Source organism: Balaenoptera acutorostrata, chromosome 18 (assembly GCF_949987535.1).
Source record: "Balaenoptera acutorostrata chromosome 18, mBalAcu1.1, whole genome shotgun sequence".
NCBI classification, from domain to species: domain Eukaryota; kingdom Metazoa; phylum Chordata; class Mammalia; order Artiodactyla; family Balaenopteridae; genus Balaenoptera; species Balaenoptera acutorostrata.
The window spans coordinates 51217783-51228527 of NC_080081.1; the positions used below are offsets into that span (position 1 = coordinate 51217783).

General features: G+C 37.2%; 1 pseudogene; it reads right to left on the bottom strand.

The window, feature by feature from the left end:
* Positions 1–3774: 3774 nt before the first annotated feature.
* On the bottom strand, positions 3775–4788 carry LOC103018152 (mesoderm-specific transcript homolog protein-like; annotated as a pseudogene).
* Between the last annotated feature and the right edge of the window lie 5957 nt (positions 4789–10745).

Consider the following 10745-nt stretch of genomic DNA (forward strand, 5'->3'; position numbering starts at 1 on the left):
ATTTTAAACAAAGAAGTATCGTTTATGTCTGATTAATTTTACTTTCTTACCTAGCCGTTCTCATGAATCTGCCGCAGGTGCACCTAAGGTAAATCTCTCTTTGATCATGAGAGTGAGATACAGTAGCCTCTGAAAATATTGTCTATTTCTTATCACATGGATTTATCTCTTTAACTTATTTGCATCTGTTTCTTTATATCTTACATACAATCAGCAACAACTTTTTGCTACACAAATGTTTTCTTAGGACAATCTTGATCGTCATAATTTAATAATGGGAAATGGAATTAAGTGACTTTGATTATCTTTCCATGAAGAAAACAAAAACAAAAATCTACATCAATAAGGCTCATCCAACACATTTTAAATAAAAATGCATAGCTATATGAGATAATTCTTTATTCATAAATTTTCAGTACCAAATTAATGTAATTCTTTGCCCAAATCATTTACTTGTTAATTTAAAGGGAACTTCTAGAGTTTAGGAAAAAAAGAAAATATGTGACACTAACTCCTTGGGTCAGTATTTTCTGACTTGAAAATCTTTAAAAGGATGTTCAGATGTATGGGACTTACATTTAAATATGGCTTATATAACAGTTTCTTCTGAGAACACACATTTTAAAAATATTTTGCGTTCTATGTCATTAAAAAATGAAATTATATCTCCCCAAATTAAATAAGATTGGGCTAGGCTAGGGTAGAGGAGGAAAAATTCTCCCTCCTAAGTTCGTTTTCCAATTTAGAGTATATAATTTAGACTAGGTCACAACATCTGTTTTCCTCTTTAGGATCCTCTGAAACAGGTGCTATAATCACACAGCCCAGGTACATGAAGGTATTATAAGTGTAACAACCAAAGTTATATCATGAGAGGCAGTTAAACTGATATACTCCAAATTGGTCCTACTAAGCCGTTGCTCATGTCTTTTGGTATATTATCAGTTAATGCACTCTGAAATTCAGAGGCAAGTTTTGTAGCACATTCAAAATAATCTTATACAGATGGCGTACTATCTTGCTATTAAAAAAAAAAAATCTTTCTATGTACCAAAAAATTATATTCATTCCTTAGGTGAAACTGCCATAGGAAATACAAGCTTCCTTGAAAGTGCAAGAATTTGTAATATAGGATTTCAGGGGAGACTTCTAAAATCTTATTATATTTTTTGATCAACTTTCTTATATATGCCAATTTTTTTTTATCCTGAAATTCACTCCTTGAATTTTACCTACCTCATCTAGACCATTCTTTCTAATCTATTCAGGTTAACTGCTTCAAAAATCTGCCCTTCACCTTCATCTGCATACTATTAGATGTTCATCCTCCCTTTATTGAGACTTATCTTCTCTGCCTCTGTGATTGATGATCTCCTTGTTCATCTCCTCAGGACTGTATGTTATGGGTCCCATACAAAACAATCAGCTTTTGGGGTCCCTTGGTAAATGGCCTGGAGTAGTAAACCCAAAGAAGAATATGCTGCCTCCAAATCCAGAGGCACAATAAGAGTTGTGCATTTTTTTTTGGTTGTTAGGGAACAGATGTCACAACTTATCCTTCACCTTAGAAGGGACACCACTGGACTTCTAGAAATTTCACTGAAGTTGAAGGTCCCTGAAGTTTTGACAGATTTATTTCCCACCTTCTTACATATGCATATCTTACTAATGTTACCATAGTGACTACAATGTGTGTGTGTTCTATTTCTTTGGAGAACTGTGACTGATACAGATTTTGGTAGCAGGACTGGTTCTGAAAGAACAGAATCTTACGGATGAGCTTTCTGGATTTTTTCTGGGCTTTCTAGAATCCTAGAATTGGTTCTCTAGTCTGAATAGTTTTAAAGGCACTAATAACCCTATTTCCTGTGCTAAAGAAGTCACTGACAGTCAATGTCATGATGCAGCAACAGAGATATGCAAAATATCACTGTTGGGTATTTGTAATTAAATACTTATAAAAGGCATTGTTCTGGGTCACCGTGTATTTGATACCTTAAACATTTCGGCTAAACTAATGAGTATAAAGAAATTGGCTTGTTACTCTTTGAGTTCTCTCACTTGGTTGCATTCAGATCATTCTTAATATATACATTGGTTACTTTCATGAAAGCTATAAATGTTGTCAGAGTTATACTAAGAAATTTAACTACTATGTCTCCTAAATACTGTCTGGCATCTCCTTTTCTGTCACAATTGCTCTTCCTTATCCCCTAAAACAGAAATTCTACCCCTTTACTTGTGAAAACCTGCCATCTCTTTGGCACGTAGTGGGATCTACATCTATATCTCTATCTAGCCACATATCTGTATATAACATCATACATATTATATCTATGTTATAAATAGATATATAATAATTTTATATATGTTGTCAGTTTATAGTTATTATAAAATAAGCATCTCCATTAATTATTTCCTTTGTGTTTTCCAAGAACAATAAATGTCCTTTTACATGTGCCCTCCTGAGCTTTGATTTGTCTCATTTTTGAGCATGTTCACAAATACATGTTTTATTGTATTTTTGCTGTTACTGCTATCTTTTTTGGTCAAAATTCATTTTTATTAATAAAAAATAAACACTTATTCCAGTTTCAGTCATTATGCTTGAAGTTACTAAGTAAAAAAATATAAATAATCACTTAATTATCCTGTTTTAACTAAGACAATGAAACTGTGGCTTTTAAAAAATAAAAGTATTCAGCACCATTTGATCATATACCTTTCAGACTTTGTTCTTAAAGTTTCTGGAACTTTCCTGTCTGTGAAGTACAGGAGTTGCTGAGTTACATGAGGAACACTCTCTGGGGCAACCAAAGAGAAGTTAAGCAATCAGCCTATATTCAACCTGCTAACTTGGACTATACAATGTTCCCTTCCTCTCCACTCTAGCTCAGGAGGGACATGCTTCTAAGCACTGAGGTATGAAGAGTCCAATTGTTATTAGCTGGAAAGACCAGTTCTAACAGCAAATAATGGTAAATCTCCGACACAGATGCTACTGTCCTTAATGTCCTGTGGTTTTAGGAAATTCTGTAAATATTTTGGATTTAGTTCAATTTATTCAGAAATAAAATATGTTTAATAATGTTAAACTACTCTGCCAGAGTAAGTGTCTGCTGGTTTAGTATCCTTATAAAAGAAAAAATATATATGTAAAATACATGTAGGTAAATCATAGTCTTAAAGTATACTTAGAATACTGCTTTATTTAAATCAAAATCTAACAAAATGTCTTCAATTAGAAGAAGCTAATGAAACTAAATCCAAAGTTATGACAAGGGAGACTCGTTCTCAGTTAAAGTTGTATTGCTTAGAGAACTTAAAGCCATTCTGGGCAAGGTTAAGGTGGCACCTCCTTATTCTTTCCTATACATAATTTCAATCAGGGTTGGGCCAGAAATGAGCATTTCTAAATATAATATTTCAGAAAAGTCCATAGAAGTGTTTCAAAGACTTTTATGCAAAAGAATGTCTGTCTGTCTTTTTGTATCGGTGAGTAGTATGACCATCAGAATTTCCTAATAACAAAAAGACAAAGGCAAGTCCATACACCTGATCAGATGTCGATGGAATGGGAAGTGAACTATTAGGTCACCCATAGAGCTTCTGCTAGCCTTTTAGTATATGCTGTTCACCAGTGTGAGTCAAGTGGACGTTTGTGAGAGAATACTGTTTGGTGGCCAGGACCTTTTGGGGGCATTTCTTCCTAAGTGGAATACACAACAGATAAGGGAATAAGGGAGGTAATACAGGGAAGCTACTCTTTCCAGCTCAGAAGGAGTTGATGAAGCCCATATATGTATCCAAGAAGCCCATGGGATCGTCTAGCTGTGGATAGTGGCTAATGTGGTCATCCAGAATGACACTGTGGACTGCGGCAGCATTTTCCTGTACAGCTCCAAAAACTCTGTATAGGGATTCACCAGATCCAATGGCCCTTAGATAAAATGAATGCGAATAGATATAATGGCAAGAGCTCTCACCCAGCGTCTTCTAAACTTTTCCCTCTGATTGATATACTGCAAGAGACTGTCGATAAACAAGTTCCCGTCACTGTGGCGTATCCCTGCCCACATGTCCCACAGCTCATTCTCAGAGGGTCAGTTGTACAGCCCAAAATCTGAGGAGAGACCTCGAGAGAATACAAAGTTCATCAGTTGCGTGAGGATGGGTGACAGCATGTCTCCATCTTTGAGAAGATTTTGGAGAAGGAGAAGAAGGTGAGCTTCGAGAAATATACCTCCATTTGACAGACAGAGACTCTTAATGGTAAGCTGACCAGATCTATTCTAGTTGAACCTATAGAGCAGCTCCTGAGCAAAGATATCCCCACAGGCATGAGACAACAAGTTGATCCTACTGTTCTGGAAACCCAGATGCCGCAACAGGGCCTCCACGATGCTGGCCTGCTCAAATATGGAATAGTGATGTGGTCTTGGTTTGTCACTGAAGCCAAAACCTAGGAAATTGAGGACAATCACTCGATGAAACCTGAGGGTCAGACCTTCCCATATCTTGTACCAATCATAGCTGGACATTGTAAAACCATGTAAAAGCACGACTACCTCCGGACTTCAAACCACACACACAGAGTCTTGGTAGAAGATGTTCAGTCCCTTTTAGGTAAAAAAAAAAAAAAAAAAAAAAAAAAAATTGCCTGATGACTTCCATGAGTGAAGAGCAGAGGAAAGCTGGGGAGTTGGGGGGGAGGGGGGGGGGAATGTGCAGATAGGCTGCAAGCAGGGGCGTAGCCAAGAGCCCCACCTAGACCCACCACTCCCTCATCCTGATTCTGGTAAGACTTGGGCTGCAGGACTCCATGTTTGGGGGACCCCTGTTTCTGCTGTCTTTAAGTGTTTTTAATACTTTTCTTTTTTTGCTAACTTTATTGAGGAATGATTGACATAAAAAAAATTGTATATATTTAAAGTGTATAACTTGATGATTTGATATACATATACATTGTGGAATGATTAACAAGATCAAGACAATTAATATGGTCGTCACCTCACATAAGTGATGTAGTTAACTATTTTTTCCCTGATTCTTTTGATTTAAAGGAATCTAAAGTCATAATACTGAGTCATTGCATAAATAAGTTACCTTGAAGAGAGTGTTTTTTCTTTCTAAATTTAATATTAACAAGTTCAATATCTAGACTGGTAATAAATCCCTTGATTTATCCCATTAAGATGCATGTCTTTTAATTATGTGTTCTTGTGCAAACTTTATTTCAGCTGTAAGCACTCTTTGGAGAATATTAGTACTTTAGCAAATGTTTGTATTTCTCTAACAGTGTTAGAAGGATGTAAGTATTTAATGATTTTGATATGGAACCCATATTCATGATGAAAACTAAGACAATGTTTCTCTCCTTTCTACACCAGGGATGGCCTCAGGGGTAATATTGACTAGAGTTTTTCTTACTAGGGCAGGAAGCTCTATTATTGAGGTATTTTTTGTTTTTTTGTTTTTGTTTTTTTTTCCAATTTTGCGAATAAATATTAGGCACATTCCTTTGGCTCTCTTAACTCAGTTATGAAACTGATTGCCCATTCCTCTAATATGCTTGGAAATACAAAAAAACACTGAAGCCATTTTCTGCTCATTATGGTTCTATAGAAATACAAAATCACCATGTCTATTGAGCAAAGATACTTAGAACTCTTCCTGAAAGTGAAGGATTAGTTCCTTCTGAAACTTTTGTAAGTGCTGTGGCCTTGATATGAAAATTGTTTTAAGTTGGAAGTCACTCAGACTGGCTTATTTTAATAAAAGTCCATCCTGGGAAACAGGCTGCACATAAATGGCAGCAGTTCACCGTCCTTTTGGTTGATCTTTGGTTACTTGACCTCCTTAACTTAAAATAATTGAGTCAACAGCCCCTGCTTATCACAATAAATAAACTTTATAATCATTCTTCTATCTTCATATGCTTAATTTAACACAGTATCTTCTTCTGGAATGCCACAGAGCTACCTGGGACCAATACCAACTGTCATGGTTACATGACTGCCTGTTCACTGTCTCCAAACTCCCTTACCTTCTACTCTTCTGCTAGAAGTACTTTCTCCATTTGAAAATATTGTATCAACATCTCTTTCTGGCATGAAACAGTACTCCAGCTCACCTGCTATAATTCTTAATCTGGATCTTAAGAAAAAGATCAATATGTACTAAATAGAATAGTCATTGACTTCCATAGACTCCATAAGAGGTAACTAATTTTCTCTAAAAATAATATATCAGAAAATAATTTAGGGCAATGAATTAGCCATAATATAGCTTTAATATTTACTTTGGGTATACTGGACCTAAAATATATTCCTGCTTAGATTACTACACAGTGGCAGGATATACTCCATAAATTACATAACTCTTTGACTGCTGCTGCTGTTGCTGCTGAAGACTCAGACTTTTACAGGTTTGTGATTTCTCCAAACTCCATGAAAGAATAAACCTCCAACCATTGTGAATTTCAATGCTCACAATCTAATATACTTGTAGAAGACAATGGGACTAGAGACCAAGAGGGGAATGCTTCAGTTACTCTAGTGCATAGATTTTCTACTTGAGCTGCTATGCTATGTGACTCTAAGTTGGTTATCTCCACATTTGGGAATAGCACTAAGGACTCTGTCAGGTGAGCAACTGGTGTGTGGTGAAAAAAATACACAAATAATTAAATCAGAATTTTGACATTTGATTTACATTCATTTTTATGTATTTTTAACAATGTATGTCTTGTATATATTTTTCAATGTACATTTTGTACTAGAACCATAGGGTATATAAATGACTTGCATGTAAGTATGTATTTATTAAGGTGTACTCAAATTTTTTTTTTTTTTTTTTTTTTTTTTTAACGTGTGGAGCTAAACAATAAGGAAATTTGCAGACACTGCTACTCCAAAAGACTGTTTTAACTCCACAGTTCCAGATACCTGGGAGCCTGTCATGAGCTCCAAAAGGTTGACCTAAAATTGATTTGTGATTTTGAAGGAACTTCCAAAGTGTTTTCTAGAGTGGTTATATGTTTTCACCTTTTCATTAGCAAGGTTTGAGTGTTCCAGTTTCTCTACATCCTCATCAGCATTTGGTGTTGCCAGTATATATATTTATTATGTTTGTCATTCTGATAGGTGAGAAGTGATATGTAAACAGCTAACCCCCAGAAATTTCTCTCCTAGGAATTTATTCAAGAGAAATGAAAACCTATGTTCACATAAAAACCTGTACATTAATGTTTAATAAAGTTGTTACTTTACTAATAATAACCAAAACCTGGAAACAGCCCAGGTGTTCTTTAATATGAGAATGATTAAACAATCTTAAGGTGCATTCAAATCATGGAATACTATTCAGCAATAAACAGGAAAAAAACATTAAAAAAAATGTGTCTGAATCTCTGGGGAATTATGCTGAGTGAAAAACAAATCCCAAAAGGTTACATACAGTATAATTCCATTTAAATAATATTCTTGAAATGACAAAATTATAGAAATGGATAACAAGTTAGTGGTTGTTAGAAGTTAAGGAGAAGTGAGTGAGAAGAAAGCAGATATGGCTATAAAAGGGCAACATGAGAAATCTGGATGGTTATAGAAATGCTCTGTTTCTTAACTGCCAATATTCTGCTTGTGATATTGTCCTATAGTTTTTGAAGGATGTCAACTTTAGGAGAAACTGGGTAAACAGTACATGGGATTTCTCTATATCATCTCTTACAACTGCATGTGAATATACAATAACCTCAAAATAAAAAAGCTTGATTTAAACAGTAATATGTGTGCCTTCTTTTCCATGTCTGGGTAATCCTCCAAAAACTGATGTTAATAATTTTATTCTCTTGTATATCCTTCAGTACAGTAATGGTGAAGGAGGAGAAAGGGAAGGGACACATGGCCAAATGAAGATCATTGTAAAGTTCAAAACTCCTGAAGGTATTTTCCATCCCATGTTATATTAACAGTTCAATAAATAAAACATTTTCCATATTTTGTAATGTATTTCAAATGCATTTTTGTATATTTGAGTAAACTCTCAAAGGTCAGTTGATTACTTTCACAAATTTGAACAAATTTCAAGGTGACATTAAAAATAATTGTAATCAATTTTCCAGATTGGCCTATTTTTCTACATTTTGCCTCCAAACATTTAAATTTTGAAAGGCTTACTAAGTAACTCTTGTTAATAATTTGCCTGAACAAGTTGATTATTCAAATAGTATAGCCTAAGGCAAGGTCTAATTGTTAATTCTCTAGATTGATTAATCTCTCCTCCTATTTCAAGGCAAACATACTAAAACAATAGACATTAAATATATAACCCTATCTCTCTCCAGAATGATAAATCAAGCATTTTCCCTTCATTTTTACTTAGTATCAATAGAAGAAAAGTGTTATAAAGATGCTTTCTTTCATTGTAGTTGAAATTGGTATAAATGTTCCTACAAATGTGATATGGAAAATAAAAATGTGTCTTTCAAAAAGTGTCTTAAAATATAAACTTAACTACCACTTCTGAAAAAATGAAGTAGACATACATTTGTCCTACATTTTCTGCTAAATACAACTAAAAATCCTGGACATTATGTATAAAATAGTTAAAGACTTAAAGAAAAAGAAGAAGACAGGGAAGCTAGGAAACTGAAGATCCAAGGAACAACACAGTGGTGAGTTCCCTGGGTTTTCTTTTTACCTCAAAAATCAAAGACTTGAAGCTGAAGAAGTTGGGAATCTAAAAACACCAACAGGCACAATTGAAAACAGCCCAACCAAAGCTTGCTCTCTCTAGGTAAAGGAGAAACTTAGCAAAAAGTAAATATTTTTAGATAATAACAGTGCTATTCATTGCAAACACCTCAGAAAAAAACACAATCTCAACCCTTCCCACATCAGCAAAGGCAATGAGGGGAACCTGAACTTCCAACCTTGAGGGGCTGTGAGGATGTACTCAACTATACTGTTGGAGTAGTATCAAAAAGGCCAAGTAGGGAGCCAGGGTTCTCACCTCTTCCTGGCAGCAACAAGTTATCTTCTCCCCCACATGGTATCACTGGAGACAACATGCAGAGCCTGAACTTCCATGTCCACCCTGAAGGAATAGGGTATCCTTCCCTCTTCACAGTAGGTAGATTCAGAGCATGTCTAGTGGAGAGTCAGGACATTCAACTTTGCACAGAAATAATATGTACACATCCACCACAGTGGTTATGGAGATGAAATAAAGATCCCGTCTTTGACCAACAGTAATGACGCCCCTCCCCAACCTTGGATATCAATGGAGACTGAGTGAGGAACCTGCAATTTCACTTCCACCTGGTATTAAGGAGAGAGTGTCCAACCTTTCTCAAGCAAAAACAGTGTCAGAAAAAACAGCTAAAAGAGATGATTTATATAAGATCCAGAGACCCAATAATATGTCCATAATATTTTCCTATTATGGAGAATGTCCATAATAGGAAAATTCCTCAGGGAGTGGCCGGGTGGCAGAGTAGGAAGACCCTAAGCTCACCTCCTCCTATAGGCACACCAAAATTACAACTATTTACAGAGCAACAATTGGTGAGGAAGACCAGAAGATTAACAGAAAAGATATTCTATAACTAAAAATATAAAGAACAAACCACAAGATAGGTAAGAAGGGCAGAGATGCAGTATAGTCAAGACCCATACCCTCATGTGGGTGACCTACAAACAGGAGGATAATTACAATTGTAGAAGTTCTCCCCAAGGAGCAAGGGGTCCAAGTGCCACATTGGGCTACCCAAACTGGGGATCCTGCCCCAGGAAGATAAGATCACATAACTTTGGCTTTGAAAGCCACTGGGCTTACTTTTGGGAGAGGCAGAGAGCTGAGGAAAAGAGAATCCACTCCTAAAGAGCACACACAAAATCTCACATGATCTGGGACCCATGAGAGATGCAATAATTTGAAAGGATCCTGGGTCAAAACACCTAATGATCTTGGAGAGTCTTAGGAAGCAACTGGAGCTCACCCTGAGGACACAGACACTAACAGCAGCCATTTTGGGGAGCTCATTCTACCATGAGGATGCTGGTGCTGGCAAGCAGCAATTTGGAATCCTCACTCTGGCTCATTAGCTGTGGGACCCAGTCCTGCCCACCAGCCACGGCTGGTGGCACAAGTACTGGAAGCTTCAGACCAAGCAGTTATCCAAGAGAGGACACAGTTCCTTCCACCATTAGGCCAGGTGCCTTAAGAACCCTGAGGCTACAGCCACCTCAAACCTAGCCCTGTCCACCAGGGGGCCCATGACCCAGCCCCACACACTAGTGCACTGACACTAGCCACAGGACCCCTTGGGGCCCCACAGCCAGCTCTACAAACCCAGTGCCCACCCACCAGTGGGGCTGATAGCAAATCCGGGATCCCCACGTCCTGCAACCAGGGCAAGTTCTGACCCACTGTTGGGCAGGGCTGAGTCCTAAGGTGGTTGATTGCAGAGCTAGGGGTCCCAGATCTAGTGTTGTTCTGCTGGTGGGTGGAGCTGGTTCCTGATACAGCAGGCTACAGGGTCTGGTGTTCAAAGCTGATGTCAGGCCAATGCTGAGTACGGCTGGATCCCAGGGTGGTCAGCTAAGGGGTCCTAGGTGGCTTGGAGCTTTTGTCTGCCTGCTGGTGGGTGAGTCTGGGGTCCAGGGTGTACCTGGGGCTAATGCTGGTTACTGGTGGACAGAGTCAGATTCCAGGGTCTCTTGCTGAAGGGTCCTGGGGGT